General features: G+C 37.6%; 1 long non-coding RNA gene across 1 annotated transcript; it reads left to right on the forward strand.

The window, feature by feature from the left end:
- Positions 1–8096: 8096 nt before the first annotated feature.
- On the forward strand, positions 8097–16775 carry LOC124859856. Its single transcript, XR_007036211.1, has 3 exons — positions 8097–8279; positions 16289–16398; positions 16492–16775. It is a non-coding gene; the product is annotated as an uncharacterized LOC124859856 (long non-coding RNA).
- The last annotated feature ends 360 nt before the right edge of the window (positions 16776–17135 follow it).

The following is a 17135-nucleotide window of genomic DNA, read 5'->3' on the forward strand; positions in this document are numbered from 1 at the left end:
TTATGGACAATCTGTGCCTGGAGATGGTGAAGAAGCCATTACTACCTGGACTCACTCAACTCTGGACTTGAACATTTCTGTCAAGTTGGGGTTTAATTCCCTGGATGACAAAGTAGTGTTATGGTACTTGAAACCGGCCTTGAAAAAGCAGAACTCCAAATTGTTTTTTTCAAGACCAAGACCAGAGTTGGAAACTTCCCTTTTTAATGCCACCTAGTGTGAAAGTTCTCTATGCATATACATGTAACCAATAAAGTTTTTTAGTTTCACTGTTGCCACCAGTGCCCCCAACATGCAGAGGAGGAGATGATGTAATGGATCAGAAAACAAGAGGGGAAAGCATTTTCCAGTGCAAACATATGGATTTTTTTCTGTCTGCACAACTCAACAAGGTACGAATGCTAAAGGAGTTGAGTTCTCCGTTTCCACCTGTCCCATCAACTACTCTGCATGCAGCTATTGCTAAGTCAGTTAATGTTTAACTGGATTTATGCACCTTTCAGAGTTGAAGGGTGTGTGTGTTTAACTTGTTACCAGCTTGTCATTTTTTCATATTTAAAACTCAGGAAAACAGTCTGAGACCTGACCCAATAAGGATAATCATTAACTTTACAAAAACCAGCAAAGGACATCCTTTTAATCAAACGTTATGCTGTTGGCCGAACTAATGTTTAGAGGAGAACATGAAAATGAACACAGCTCAAAGTAAATCTCTTCGTCCTTTTTTATGTACAAGCTAGAACTTGTACAGCACCGCTGGCAGCACAGCTAGCAGCTACTGGAAGTTGGAAAAGCAGCAACTGAAACTAAAAGCGATTGAAGTCATTTTTTTAAATCTAATTAGCCATTTAGCAGGGAATCACTGTAGGAAGTGTATTAACTCTTTTTCCTGCATTTATTTTAATGAGGATGTGGCTTCGATATTGTAGCTTAGCCGGCAATATGATAAAAAAATGATAAAACAACCAATGAGCTAAGCTAAAGTAATGTTATTCTTATGAGATGATATAGATACCAAACATACAATCCTAAAATAAATTATATGGAATGTTGGAAATAAATTTGCTACAAATCCTTCAGAAGTTGTTTTCCTTGGAGTCTTTATTGGAAAGTAGAAAACGTTAATGTGTTAACAAGCTTTTCAAACAACTCTGAAAGGGCAAAAACAAAAGACAAAAGCAAAGCTGAATAGCTATTTGGATAAATAGTGTAATGAAATGATAATAAAATCAATCTGACCTTCTAAAAGCTGTACTTATATCTTTAAATAGCTTTAGTTTAATTTTCAAAAGTCAGCTGGTGGTCTAATAATGTCTGTATTGCACTTTTTCATTAAACTTTGCTTTGACAGTTTTTCCCATGAATCTCTTGTAAATTACAGATTGCATTGCTTCAAAATAGTGAATAAAAAGAGGAACTAACATGAAGAAACATATTAAATGCATACACATTGTGCATACTTTGTTGCTTCTTTTTCCATTTTTGGAGAGTTAACTTCTGCTAGTTTCTGTCTTATCAAATGATTGCAGATTCTGCTTCAGCTTTAATGACAAACAGTTTGCCTGAGGAAGTAGCAGACTAGACAAAACAAAACAAAATGAGCAGAGATGTATCATCCAGACTGTACAGCAACCGACTCAGTGACTGTATATTTTCATGTGACGGTTCTTAAGCTGCTCCAGGTTGCCTCAAGCAGCTCCATTTGTCTTTAGTAAGCTTTTCAGTGGGGAACCAAATGAGAAATCTGGATTTTACCCTGAGACCAAGCAGAGGACATTTAGCTTTGCCCAGGGCAGCAGCTTCATGAGAACATATTATTACTTTCATCATCTAGAGAACCATCACTGACAGTTTGTCTCTTTCCTTAGGTTTGTCTCTTACTATTTCAATGTGCTGTTTTTGTGTTCTTGATCTAATCTAATAAGAGTGACTGGCTTCACAAAACGTTTATAGTAGTTGGAATTTCTTTCAAGCCAACTAACTGGGGAACTAAATATTAATCTAGAGCTTGGCAAGATAAGCTTCATTGTTCCTTGCCAATTCACACTGATTTTGCACACGCAAACTGGACTATGCACGCAAAAAGATTTGCTTCTCAAACTGGACTGTGAGGGAAACACAATCTCTGTGCTGTTGGTACAATATGAATAACATGTTTAAAATCATGTTCTAAATCTCTTATCGATTTAGATCTTGATTTTACCATCCAGCAATCTCCTGGATCAATGGTTACCTGACAAACAGACCACAATTTGTGAGACTTTTTGTCTTGTGTGTCTTTGTTGGTTTGTGTGTCTAACCAGATGGTCAGCAGCACCTAGGCATAGGAGCTGTACTATCACCCTTCCTTTTCACTCCTTTACACATCAGACTTCCAATACAAGACAGAATCTTTCATCTGCAGAAAAACTCAGATGCCTCTGCAGTTGTGGGTGTATCAGGGATGGACAAGAAGCTGAATACAGGGAGCTGGTGGACTGAATGGTCTCATCTGAACAAAATGTGAACAAAACAAGAGATGATTGTAGATTTCTGTAGGATCTCAGCTCCTCTCCTCCTGGTTGGTTCTGGCAGCTCGTTATCAGCAGCTGCCACTCATCTCCTGATGAGCTCACGGGGCTTCTTAAGGCAGCTGCTGGTACAGGCCTTTGCTGGAACATAACCTCTGTTATGTGGACTGCCTGTCTGCCTACCTGCCCGGCTACCTACCTACCTACCTGCCTGTCTACCTGTCGACCTGCCTATCTGCCTACCTGCCTACCTGCCTGCCTGCACCTGGTAATATTCCCTCCTAAGGACTGCACTGTAAATATACTCACCATCAGCACTCTCTCCTTGGATTCCTGGATTCTGGCCTCCTCCCCTGGTTCCTGGACTGCTCCAACTTAGTTTCCTAGGCAAGCCTACCCTAGAAATAAACTTCACTTACCGTCTATATCCTGTGTTGAGTCTGTTTTCATCCTCTGGTTTGTTCTACTTTGACTACCTAAGTGATTCATGATAATTTCAGGCGAAACACGACAATGTCAAACAATATTTTGATTATGGGAGAATTATGGGAGGTGTTGGAGGAGTATAAATACCTTGGTGTTCACCTGGACAACAGACTGGACTGGAGACGCAACAGTGAATCCATCTACAAGGAGGGACAGAGCAGACTGTACTTCCTGAGAAAGCTTAGGTCCTTCAGCGTTTGCAGAAAGATGCTGCATATCTTCTTAAGGTATTTACTTGATGCTTTAGCTGACTTGTTAGGATGTAGATGAGGTAAAGCAGTTTGATTAAAGTTTCGAAAAGAAATAATTTAATAATTTAAATAAAAAAAATCATGATGGATGCCATTTTTTCTGTTAACAATAGTGTTTTTATTTCAATTAATGTGTTTCACTGAACTAAAGGTGCCTTTAAAAGGCTGTGTTCTTTTTTTGATTGGATTAAACTGACAAAATCATTTCTGATGCTTTTTGTCAAAGTTCCCTTGTGAAAAATCCAAACACGGATAAACATGCTGCAGGAAAGATAACATGAAAGATCAGATCTATTTTCCTTTGAGTGGTACAGACATTTTGTTGCACAGAATGTATTTTTCCTCTGTGTTTCTGGAGGTCATTCTTTTCAGCAGACTCTTTCTGACCTTCCTCTGCTTAGGCTTTATACACCCGCTAACTAAATCGCTGCACGCCGATTGCAGAGTTAATGGAGATCAGATGCCCTCTACACTTTCCCCTTCTCCTCACCGAAGCTCGTGTACCTCATCAGGAAAAGGATCGTAAGAAATTGTTCTGACATTTTAGGCATTTGACTCTATGGATTCTCCTTTATGTTGCCCTTCAGTTGGATCAAGGCAGATGTCTGCTGTAGGTGATTTCACATTTTCAGTTTACAGATTGAAAGCAAGGACACACACTCGTAGGGACCCACCTGTAAAGTGCGCAGTTTGTATTTGATACAAATTTACCCAGGTAAAATGGTCCTGGTCTGGAGAAGGTCTTTTTAGCTTTTCCCAGTATTTGTTAAAGGGGTGGGGTTATGTGCAGCAAGGCTTGTTATCAGCAGCTGCAGTAAAGATACAGATTACTGTACAAATTAATCGTTTTCATATAATTAATTTGTCACAAAAAGTAGTTTTAAGAAAAAACTTGATCTGTGCGATCAGTTCATCAAGAATGAGCCTACATTTAAATGTTTTTTCAGAGTTTTCGGAGCAGTGGAGCTCTGCTTACAGGCTGGTCTGGCTGCTAAACTAAGCTAACGGTGCGGTTGGACTGGGACTTCCCCAGTAATGGTTGCCGGGATTTCCCGCTACCTGTTATCTGCATGTCTGCATGTGAATATATATTGCTGGACATTTGTGACATTTTAAGTTACTGTTGGCATTAATTATTAACTATTTCCCCACTGTTCTGTAAGACAGATGTTTTAATGCAGTGCTGATGATCAGAGCACTTAAAATTTTCTATGTACATAAAAAATACGCATTTCCCTCAGACCGTCTTTTCACGTAAACGTAACTTAGTGGAGTATGAACTCTCTAATATTTAATTTTTCATAGCTTTATGCAGACGGCTCTGCGGAAGGAGAGACCATAGTTCTTAGTCTCCCTGTCATCATCTACTCTGCTGTCTATGCATCTTCTACTTTATATAAATATGTGGTTATGATTATACAGTCATGGTATCAATTGCCTGTACTTCCAGACTGATTATCAGTTTTGTTATTCTAATAAATATAATTAAAAAAAAACATTTTCTGTAGCTTTCTAATATGAGTTTACCTGATGATAATAAAATAAAAATAAGTGTGTTATTCAGTGTTTAGTATGTATTGTAAATGAATCACACAGTTGTAAAGCAACAACTCTGGCCAGATGCAGGTTGGTAAAGAATTAAATGTGAAAAAGGATTTAAACTTTTCCTGCTTATGGATCCAAGGCAACTTGGGGAATTAATGGAAGGAATTAATCAACTGTATAACTCTAAAACTGCATATTATTTACAATTTGTCAGTTGAAACAAACAAAATGACCTTTTAGCTAATAGACTTTTAAATGGAGTAAATGAGTAATGCCACCTGCTGGACAGAAAGTGTATTGCAGTTTTCTTCACAACTTCCCCATACATCATCGGACTTATTTAAATATCTGGTGCATCTCTAGGTAATGGAAAAAGAAAGTACAGAATTCCCTGGCATTCATATTACTTGGGTAAAACAAATCCTGGGTTTTTTGGTGGAAAAGGGGCTAATGACCATATTCACAAGTTTGAGTTAGCTGACCCGTAGCATTCATTTTGGATCCCTAACGTTCTCTATATCAGGCTAATAGGTAGAAAAAAAGTGCTGGTTTGGCAGATATTTCTTCATAAGAAAAATAAATGTAAAAAAAAAAAAAAATTTCTCATGAGGAACCCTTTTAAATTAGAGTGTTTTTGTTGTCTGCGAGTTATAAATAGTCACATTCATCAAAATTGTATTTGATTTTTCTTTCAGGAACCAGAAGGTTCCCTTATAGTATGGACCCAGTGTCTTCCTGGGACACTGGGTCCATCCATCCATCTATCCATTATGTACAGGTCCTTCTCAAAATATTAGCATATTGTGATAAAGTTCATTATTTTCCATAATGTCATGATGAAAATTTAACATTCATATATTTTAGATTCATTGCACACTAACTGAAATATTTCAGGTCTTTTATTGTCTTAATACGGATGATTTTGGCATACAGCTCATGAAAACCCAAAATTCCTATCTCACAAAATTAGCATATCATTAAAAGGGTCTCTAAACGAGCTATGAACCTAATCATCTGAATCAACGAGTTAACTCTAAACACCTGCAAAAGATTCCTGAGGCCTTTAAAACTCCCAGCCTGGTTCATCACTCAAAACCCCAATCATGGGTAAGACTGCCGACCTGACTGCTGTCCAGAAGGCCACTATTGACACCCTCAAGCAAGAGGGTAAGACACAGAAAGAAATTTCTGAACGAATAGGCTGTTCCCAGAGTGCTGTATCAAGGCACCTCAGTGGGAAGTCTGTGGGAAGGAAAAAGTGTGGCAGAAAACGCTGCACAACGAGAAGAGGTGACCGGACCCTGAGGAAGATTGTGGAGAAGGGCCGATTCCAGACCTTGGGGGACCTGCGGAAGCAGTGGACTGAGTCTGGAGTAGAAACATCCAGAGCCACCGTGCACAGGCGTGTGCAGGAAATGGGCTACAGGTGCCGCATTCCCCAGACCTGGGCTACAGAGACGCAGCACTGGACTGTTGCTCAGTGGTCCAAAGTACTTTTTTCGGATGAAAGCAAATTCTGCATGTCATTCGGAAATCAAGGTGCCAGAATCTGTAGGAAGACTGGGGAGAAGGAAATGCCAAAATGCCAGAAGTCCAGTGTCAAGTACCCACAGTCAGTGATGGTCTGGGGTGCCGTGTCAGCTGCTGGTGTTGGTCCACTATGTTTTATCAAGGGCAGGGTCAATGCAGCTAGCTATCAGGAGATTTTGGAGCACTTCATGCTTCCATCTGCTGAAAAGCTTTATGGAGATGAAGATTTCATTTTTCAGCACGACCTGGCACCTGCTCACAGTGCCAAAACCACTGGTAAATGGTTTACTGACCATGGTATCACTGTGCTCAATTGGCCTGCCAACTCTCCTGACCTGAACCCCATAGAGAATCTGTGGGATATTGTGAAGAGAACGTTGAGAGACTCAAGACCCAACACTCTGGATGAGCTAAAGGCCGCTATCGAAGCATCCTGGGCCTCCATAAGACCTCAGCAGTGCCACAGGTTGATTGCCTCCATGCCATGCCGCATTGAAGCAGTCATTTCTGCCAAAGGATTCCCGACCAAGTATTGAGTGCATAACTGTACATGATTATTTGAAGGTTGACGTTTTTTGTATTAAAAACACTTTTCTTTTATTGGTCGGATGAAATATGCTAATTTTGTGAGATAGGAATTTTGGGTTTTCATGAGCTGTATGCCAAAATCATCCGTATTAAGACAATAAAAGACCTGAAATATTTCAGTTAGTGTGCAATGAATCTAAAATATATGAATATTAAATTTTCATCATGACATTATGGAAAATAATGAACTTTATCACAATATGCTAATTTTTTGAGAATGACCTGTATACCTTTCTGTTGAACTGGCCACCAGTCTATCACAGTCTAACAACTGGTCTAACATTTGTAAAATAGGTGAAGAAGACAAGATTATCTCTGTCGCATTGAAGGTTAATCAACAAAAGTAATAAATGCCAGATTTGTGTACAAATCCTTAAAACTGATCCATTATTAGCTCTTTCATACCCCACTTTCCCTATTTCAATCTTCAAGCCTCACTATAAACTCAAAGGTCGCAACAAAGAATGGAGGACTGAGCTTGACCTCCCAATATTATGAGAAATTTATTGATCAAACAAATCTATTGCAGATAATAACATGCTAAGGATGGCAAACAACAACTTTGCTTATATTCACAGCGCTGAACAAATTTGGACAGAAGATCAACACACATCCCCTGCACTTGAACGTAATGTTCTCCTGTGTTTCCCATTTTGAGTGGATAAGAGAAATGTGCCTCTGTGACACATCATATTTATACCCTTAGGAAACAGGAATTCATAATTTACTGATAAAGATTTTCTGGATACTCTCATGAGCCTAAAAACACTTGATGTGTGTGACTAGTAATTTTGTTAAAGACAAACATTTATTATTGTGGGTTTTTTAATCAAGGGTTGGATTTTTTGGAGATTTTCGTTTCTGTTTAAGATTATGCTGATTATGCAAATAAAGATAAATTTTTTCAAAGGCTTTTCAATGCATCTTAACCAGGGTGTTAATAAGTGCGGAGCGTGTTGTATAAAACACATAGCTCGGAGACTGTGGTCACATAGTTAAGATAATGCTTTGCTTAACATCTTAAAGGAACTTAAATTAACGTGCTGATAAACCACAAATAGAAATGGAGGACTTTGATGGGAGAAATGCAATAAAGGCTACTTTTTCCTTTGTTTTGTCTGAAATCTGCCTGCCCCTCGCAGCCTGACACAACAGCTCATCCAGTTAAACACTCTCCTAGCCACGGCCAAGGAGCAGCCCCGCGCCTGCATTGCAGAGGCTGTCCGGACGGCGATTGATTTGTAGCTGTTGAGGGAATACTGGCTCGTTACTGAGAGCACGAAGATCAGCAATGGCCCTCAGATTTTTAAGTGAGAGGTAAGACTGCTGAAGAGAGAGACAGAGAAAGCCAGAGAGGACAAGACACAAGGTGAGGCATTTACAAACTGCAATGCCTTCTCGTTGTAATTTTCTATGCAGCATAAAAAGGCAGATTGTGCATCACGTCCGTTATCACAGCTCTGTTCCTTATGGCATTTGAGAAATGACCCTGCAGAAAAAAAGAGAACCCTCTGTGAATTTTAAATAGCTGGGGATAATACACAACCATTATGTTTTCTGGGGTTATATTATTCTTTTATCAAAGCCCAAGTTTCTGTGTTTCATTTTAAAAAGAACACGGACAAAGCACACTGTTTCTGAGGGCTTGTGTTCAGCTGCTGGAGCTGTGTAACGCTACCAAATGCAATCAGCGGTAAAAGCTTTATTTTCAAGGTAATGAACCCTCCTCAGGGTATGTGTGATTTATGTTCCCTATTCACACCACTCTGAATCACCCAGAACTGCCTCTGATTCAGTTATGACCTTAGAATACCTCTCTGCTAAACCTCCTACAAACAACACAAAGATATTCTTGTGCTGCAACAGAAGCTAGCGCATACATTTTGGCCTTGTCAGAAATAATCCAATTTGTTGATGAAATTGAACCCCAAACAGATTGAAACGCATACATCTGTCTGGGAATAGTTTAATTTATGTTTTGACTGATAACTGTCTATAAAGGGAGAGCAAAAGATCATGGTAGTTTTAAAATACACATATTTATCTGGAGTATTACAAAATTTTCCTCTGATACCCATGCTACATCAAACAATAAAATCCAATTACAGATTACTTTTTCCAATAATTTAATTTGAAGGAGAACATATTGTACCTTTCAAAGGCCTCCCTTTAATCTTTTCATATTTGGTCACATATCCACAAACTTAAATGCATTTACTTTGATTTTATGTAAAAAAACCAACACAAAGTGGTAAATATTTGTGAAATGGAAAGAAAATCTTCACAAACATAAATAATATGGCATGCATTTGTGTCTCCTTTACTTCTGCACCCGTAAATGAAATCCATTGCAACCAATTGCCAATTTATCCTTTTTCTTGCACTACTTTTTTGTTTGTCTGTCTCATAAACTCATTAAAAAATATGCCATAGTTTGTGGTTGTAATGTAACAGAATGTGGAAAAATGTAGATATCATGACCCTCGGGACTTTGGTTTTACGTTTTGATTTATTTATGGATTTGTCACTCTTGGCATTCCATATTCAGTTACATCCTTAATTTTAAGACTGCCAGGGCTTGTGTTTGTTTACTATTTACATGTATTTACATTCTGATCTAAGCTGCAGTTTTTAGTTTGCCATTTTTCTCTTTCGATCTTAGTTCCGGTTGGAGTATGTGTTCTGTTTACTTCCTGTTTTCCTGCTTCGGTTTCTTTGCCAACTTTTGGTTGGAAACAAGAACTATTATTCTTAAAAGTAAGGGTGGAACTGAATATGAAATGCCAAAAGTGACAACTCCAAAACTAAAACAAAACACAAAACCAAAGTCCTAAAGATCACGTGCCATGAATGCTGGTGTATGTCGCTGTATTTCATATGTAATAGCTATCCAGTCTACAGTAGCTGAGAGAGAAAAACATACTCATGGTTAAAAATCCAATAAGTTTTGTGACACTCAGGATTTCAGGGATTTACCTCCCATGTCAGATTGTGAGGATATAGATTATTTAAAGATGAATCAAAAGTGCTGCACTGAATTACAAAACCAGGCCTGTTGGTTTTTATTAGGTGAGAATAAAAAGATGATGAGTGGGTGCTTGATAAACAACGCTTATTAATCATTAGCTTCATCACGACGACACAAACCACACAGAACAAGCCTGTCCTTAAAAAAATATATGAAACAGACAAACAAGAGGATCATTGTTTGTGCCAATGAAGCAAAATGCTAGTATTTACTTAGTTCATGGATTACACCATTAAAAAAAGGATTTTAGAAGGCGTTAAATGTGGAGTAAATGAACTTTCCTCAGAGTAAAAATGACTAATTTTGTCTTCCTACAGTGTGTAATATTTAAACAGCTCTTTTCATTAACAATGACACACACTGACTCATTTAAAAAATAGATGTGTCCAGTTGATAACTGAAAGGATTACTTTAGTGAAAAAACATGACTATTTCCCTATCTGCAGAATTATGTCTCACTTACACTTAACTAAAGTATATTCTGAGTCACTTTTCTGACAACCTGTAGAAATTTTGTTGTGAACATGTCTTTCTTTAAAATAAACAAATAAAGAAAGAAATCTATGATTCATAGGCAACTGCAGAGATGCTCACAAAGTCATGAGTAATATCTTTACAGTACATTTAATTTTACTATTTATATTTTCTAGCTGGTGTACAGTGGTGTGTTTTTATTATTTATTTTTTTTTATTCTGATGCACCTTGGGGCTGTCAAAGAATATATTTTGTTGGGCTACACAATGACAAAAAGTTCATATTGAATTTTAATAGAAGAAACCAATGGATGATTCCTGTTTGCATCAGTTCCAGAAACAACAACAACAACAACAACCTTTACAGACAATGTGATTAAAAACAATTTATAAATTCCAACAAATTCTGATTTATACCACAAAGCAAATTTCCATCTTCAAGGAATGTTTCTTAAATAGATAATATTTCCTTTATATATATAACACCACAAGTCATATCAAGGACCTTTATTGGAAAACAAATGTCCAATTGTTTTTCTAAATGTAGAACCATGAAAAGGTACTTGCCCTCCTGATTTTGCTTTGATTTGCAATTTTTGTGGTTCAATTTTACTTGCCACACTCAGGCCTGATCACTGCCAGACCTCTAGAATCAAGAAGTCACTTAAACAGAGCCTGTCTGACAACATGAAGTAGGCTAAATGATTGACCTTTGTGGATCTCTGTGGAATGACTTTAAAGTGCCTGTGACAGCAAATTGTTATGATAAATCCAATTACATTTATGGAGAGGAAACATTGATAAAAATATTTTAAAAAGTAAATTCATGCCACTGAAATGAACAGTTGTTGAGATATATGGTCATAAATTTGACTAAAAAGGCATTTCCAGACTACTTCTTTGCGATTTTGTTGCTCTCTTTTATGACGTCAAAGGGGAACCCCTGCACTTAACTGACTGCTGCTACAATGGCCAGCAACACAGACAGCAGCATAGAATCTGATTTTTCTTTAGCTATATTTCAGTCACTATCAGAGAGAGACGCAGCAGAGCCAGGAGAAGAAGGTCAGCTGTCATCAGGTGGTAGAGCACAAGTGCCGTGGCCTGTGGACGGCCATCTAATTCGACCAGATTCTATTCACGGCCGGAGTCAATATGCATGAATCACACTGCACCACCAGGATACAGAACCAGCACAACATCTGGATTTTCAAAATAATTCACTAAAGAGGGACCAAATCTATACACACGTATATTTATATACTGTATACATGTAAATAAATTAGCAGTTGTTTACATTAGATCAATTAGATCAGTTACTGGGTTAACTAAAGTATTCTAAACCGAGCAATTAATATTAAATGCACCAAATTAAGCAACAAATATAACTTTGCTGCACTCAATGTACTCATGTATTGTAGAACAAAAAACATGAAAATATCTGGCTGGATAGAACGTAAATGAAGCAGTTTAACTGGTTTAACTTTCACAGAATGAGTTGTTTTGGATTGGCTGCCGCATTTGTCAATGGCGTTTATTGCACGATCTGCGAATAGTTCTTGGAGCTCCTCCGGGGCTTCGCAGCAGAACCGGAGCAGACACAGTGTAAATCCAGGGTTACAGTAAATACCGCACTGAGTTAAACAACCAGAGGTGAGGTGAGCAGTGTGGAGCAGCAGCAGCAGACTCAAGGGATGATTCAAGATCTGACGACACTACCTGGTGTCATTTTTTAAAATTTTATATTAGAATCTTTAGAGAAACATTTATTTAAATATATCGTATGCACATGTAATTTATCTTATTTTAATAATAATAATAATGTTGGATTATTCTTATTATTAAGAAAAATAATAATTTCGTATTTTTAACTCTTAACAATAAATGCCAATATCTAAATGTGCTTTTGCAACAAGGAAGTGTTCTTACCTGCTGAGCCTTGATCCGTGTAGCAACACCAGCAATATTCTTTTATTTGGCGATCTTTCCCATCAGATGCGCTGAACAGCGTGGCTATAGCATCTGCTTCAACATTCTCCTTCCTCTGTCAGATATCCCGACGTCTGACATAATTTCTCTTGTGAATTCAGAGGTTTCTTGTTCGAAGCAGTTTGCTGAAAAGTCCTCTAATCACAACTGGCTGTGCTTGGTGGGACCAGCCTATCTGTCCCTCGTCGGTTTTCCAGCTATGATCCAGGCAGCTCTGATCCTCTTCACTTGAGGAAAATAGTGCAGACTAATGGTTGCTGTTGTAGTATTGCTGCCACCACCAGCAATGTCTTACCATATTAACACTGTTTTTAATGCAAATTTGCTATTACCTGAGCCGTTAATCATTGACGCTCACACAATGAATGATTGGAGACTTCCCCTTTGACGTCATTTCCGGGCGACTCTGGACTTGCAGAATTTAACATTGAAATATGCCTATTTTCTGTCACAATTGTTTTTTTTATCACGTCTTTAATCCTAATATCATGTCAATTACTGCCCAATTCCTTCAATATATAGATGTTTTCTTTTAATTTATGCATTTAAAACACTCATTGCACCAGTCATGGCAAATGATGATGCAGTCACAACCAGTTTTTAATTTTATGAAGCAGCTACTTTTTCCACATAAGGCCTGGATGCTTTGGATGGACGTTTCCCTTAGTGAATAAAATGATAATTTCACAACTTGTGAACAACTTCACAACCTGTAAAACCTTCTGATCGCTGTATATAAAATCTACTGCGTTTGAATTCGATTGGAATGAATCAAATTCATTGTGATACAATCCAATCATTTTGTCATTTTCAGATCCAGAAGTAAGTAGAAATAGTGCACAAATGAAGAGTAGCAACTGACTGAAGTGATATTAAAAAAGAAAACAAATTAAAGCCAGTCACTATTGTATTTATTAATTTATTGTGGTTTCTTTGAAAATCAGCTAATAATTTTCAAAGGATTTAAAACATGTAAACACAGTCTCAATCATATATAAATATCTTTTTTAAATAGATTGACAGAAGCAGGAACGAGTTAAAGTTGCAGAGGGTCAATAAAGACACCCCCCCATCCCAGGGCATTGGAAATGCTGTCCATGATACTGTATTAACATCCTCCTTATTGTAAAAGTAAATTTATAAGCCAACAGAAAGATTGTCAAGACACTAAGCTTTGTTGTGTAACTCACTGGTTTATTTAAAACCATACTGCTGGTCTACAACTCAGATACTTCTATAAATCAATGAAAAACCCAAACCCATACTTTTTAATAGTTATTCCCTATCTCTCTCCCAATCTCTCATGGCTCCTGTATCTCCCCTCCTATCCTGACTCTGTCTTCCTCTTCTGTCTCATAGAGCTCTTCTAGTCCTGTGCTCCTTAATGCTGATGCTCTGTTTCTGCCTTAATATATTTTCTCTCCTCTTCATGTGATTAAACAAAAAGATAATTTCATGTTCAACCAGAATAAAACCTTAACACTTTAGATATTAAATGGAAAATAAAGCAAAGGCAAAAAACGTTTTTTATCCTGCTTTTCATAATAATAAGAATACTGTGTTTCATTTAGATTATCGTAATCTGTCTGTCAGTCTCTCTCCTCCTCGCTTACCTCCTCCTCTTGTCTCACCGTGCTCTTGGTCATTTGAGTGCCAAAGCAGTGCTAACATGCTGTTGCAGTGCTCTGTGTTTTTCTGTGTTGACACCAATGTTCTGAGTGTTTGATGTCAGAAATAAATACCACTGAACTGCTTTTTGTTGCAAATAATATCCAGGGAGAGCAAAAAAAACAAAACAAAAAAACCCAACTATTATTTAGACTTGGAGTGGGCCACTCTAACTCATGAAAATGTTTTGATCTAAACCGGTAGAGTTTCTATTTTTACATTATTTTGTCTTCCTGGAAGCTGAACCTTTTACTCCATGACAGAAAACAGAGTTTCTTGCAGCATTGCCCTGAACGTCATCCATATTCACTACTAACACCGACCAGCTTCACTGACCATGCTGACCATGCATCCTCACAGCATGATGCTGCCACCACCATGTTTCACTGTGCAAATTATGTGACTTGGATGATCAGTTAGTGTTCTTCCATGTGTGAACTGTGTCCTCTACATGGCTTGAGGTAAACAACTGCAAACAGGATTTTACATGCTTTTCTTTCAGCAATGGCTGTTTTCTTGACAATCTTCCATGAAGACCAGACTTGTGGAATGCAAAACTTCCCAAAAGATTTTCCCATCTGAGTGGTTGAACACTGAATCTCCTCCAGAGTCCTCAAGGGACTTTTCGCTGCTTCTCCTTATCCGGCCTGTCAGTTTAGGTGGATGTCTTGGACATGGAATGAGATTGTTGTATGAACTAACCTCGGTTAAATTCTTTTATACATCTATGTACTACTATGTTCACAAAGCAAATGTGACCCAAATCAGATTTTTTACGAACCATATTTGACTTTTTCATGGCACTCTGAACGGCCCAATTAAGATATGTTCACCTCCAAAACAGTCAAAATTGTGTCACTCTGATGGCAGCTACAATTAAATAGTAGTATGAACCACCACACAAAAAAGTCAGAATTCAGCAAAAAGTTGGACTTGAGCATCAAGAACTGCTGTGTGAATGTAGCCTTAATCCCTCAGCAGTCTGCTATGTTCCTTAATTGTTGTAATGTTGTTTAATAATGTTCTTTAACAAATTTCTACGGCCTTCAAAGAACTGTAGGATTTATAGTGAATTTAAATTTAACGCTGGCAGATTTAATTTGCCAATTAGGTGACTTTTAAAGGCTATTCTTTTTACTTATTTTATTTAGGCGCATCAAAGTAAAAGTTTCTAATACAAATGCTTGTTGCACTTTTCATTTTTTCTGAAAATCATGGCTAACCTTCCATCCAGTTTACGGTGATGCACTACTTTTTGTTTGTGTATCACAAAAAATCCCAATAAAATACATATTGTTAGGGGCTGTAACATCACAAAATGCAAAAAAGTTCAGGTGGTGTAACATACTTTTGTTTGGCACCGGATCTCCTTTCCTTCTTTAAGGCCCCAACAGTCTACTCTATGGGAAGAAACTTGTGCCATCAGAAACTGAATTTCTCAAACTGAATCTGTATTTTTGTAATTTGAAATTAAATGAATTGATTTGAAACTGAATTTAATGGTTAGAAACTGAATTCATTTGCATTGAAAATGTATTTTATTGTTTTGAAAATTCAGTTTGCCTACTTTCACTTTCAATTCTAAAATTCAGTTTTTTGTGTCACGCATCAGGGTCCTTGAGGATAGCCTTAGATTAATCAAACACAGATTCATGGATTTACGTTTCACATCAGGTTAAACTTCCTTTACGGCATTTTGAGCTGGAGTAGTGCAGCTACATGAGCTTGGCGGATGTCAGTTACCAAGTCAAAGCATCTATAAGAAGTGTCATGTAAACAAATGATGGTCCAACAGCAACACCTATGCTACCTGTAGCTATTAGCTAAACATGCCAGGTTAGCATGGTGCGGCCGGTGTTATGTCGGTCTGCGTTTCCCTGCCTTTACCTCAGCGTAATTTATGTTGCCTAGCAACAGTGATAGCGTTAAGCACAAAGCTGTGAAGCCGAACAAATGGAGCCCTAATGGCTTATTTTCTTGTTTTATAATCTTGTTCATTATTCAGCCATTTAAATTGTTAAAGTTTTGTGTTCATAGATAAAAAAATATATAAAAATCTATTTGGAAATCTATTTGGAAAAATGTAACAATTTAAACACTAACATATTAACTTTAGGAACAACGTTTAAATCAGTTTATTTGTAGAGCATAAAAATAAAAGAATCAAACATTAGATATCATCTGACTGAATTATATCTGTGTTTAACTTCCATCCATAGGGGAAACCCAGCAGGAGCTTGAAAACAACGTGTCAGGAGTCGGCTGTTCTCTAGGGGTTCTTCGCACCTCAACCCCCCGGTCAGCTGTGCGCTGGTGAGGCGAGCCGGCTGTGAGCTACATTCTAGTCTAAAAACAAGTTCATTTTGTTTCACAGAAAGCGCAATATATCCAACTTTATGCACAGCTTTTCCCTCTCCTCCAGGCTTTGCTACTTCCGTTAGCACAATGTCCTTTGACCCGCATTGAACCATAGGATAGGGTGGCCCACGAAGGATACAACGGACCCGTCCTTCATATCTGGGGAAAAGAAGGACGCATTTGTCAGCCCTATTTGGAGGAACCTGCAAAGTTGTAGACTTCATTACCTCATAATGACGTAATCAGTCAACAAATGCATCCTTCAAAGAATGCAGCCCCTCAATTTGGACACAGCAATAGTGAATGACACCCGTGAATCGGTGAATCTGTGTTTGATTAATCTGTGGCTTCAAGGACCCGAAGTGTGACACAAAAAACTGAATATTAGAACTGATATTGAATTTTAAAACTGAAAGTAAAAGTAGTGAAACTGAATTTTCAAAACAACTAAATGCATTTTCAATGCAAATGAATTCAGTTTCAAACCATTAAATTCAGTTTTCAAACCAATAAATTCAGTTTCAAACCAATAAATTCATTTTCAAACCATTAAATTCAGTTTCAAATCAATTAATTTAATTTCAAATTACACAAATACAGATTCAGTCTGAGAAATTCAAATTCAGTTTCTGATGGCACAAGTTTCTTCCCATACTACTCCAAGGTTGATAGAACATTTGAAAAGCATAGTTATCCATCGCACTATTA

Source organism: Girardinichthys multiradiatus, chromosome 23 (assembly GCF_021462225.1).
Source record: "Girardinichthys multiradiatus isolate DD_20200921_A chromosome 23, DD_fGirMul_XY1, whole genome shotgun sequence".
NCBI classification, from domain to species: Eukaryota; Metazoa; Chordata; class Actinopteri; order Cyprinodontiformes; family Goodeidae; genus Girardinichthys; species Girardinichthys multiradiatus.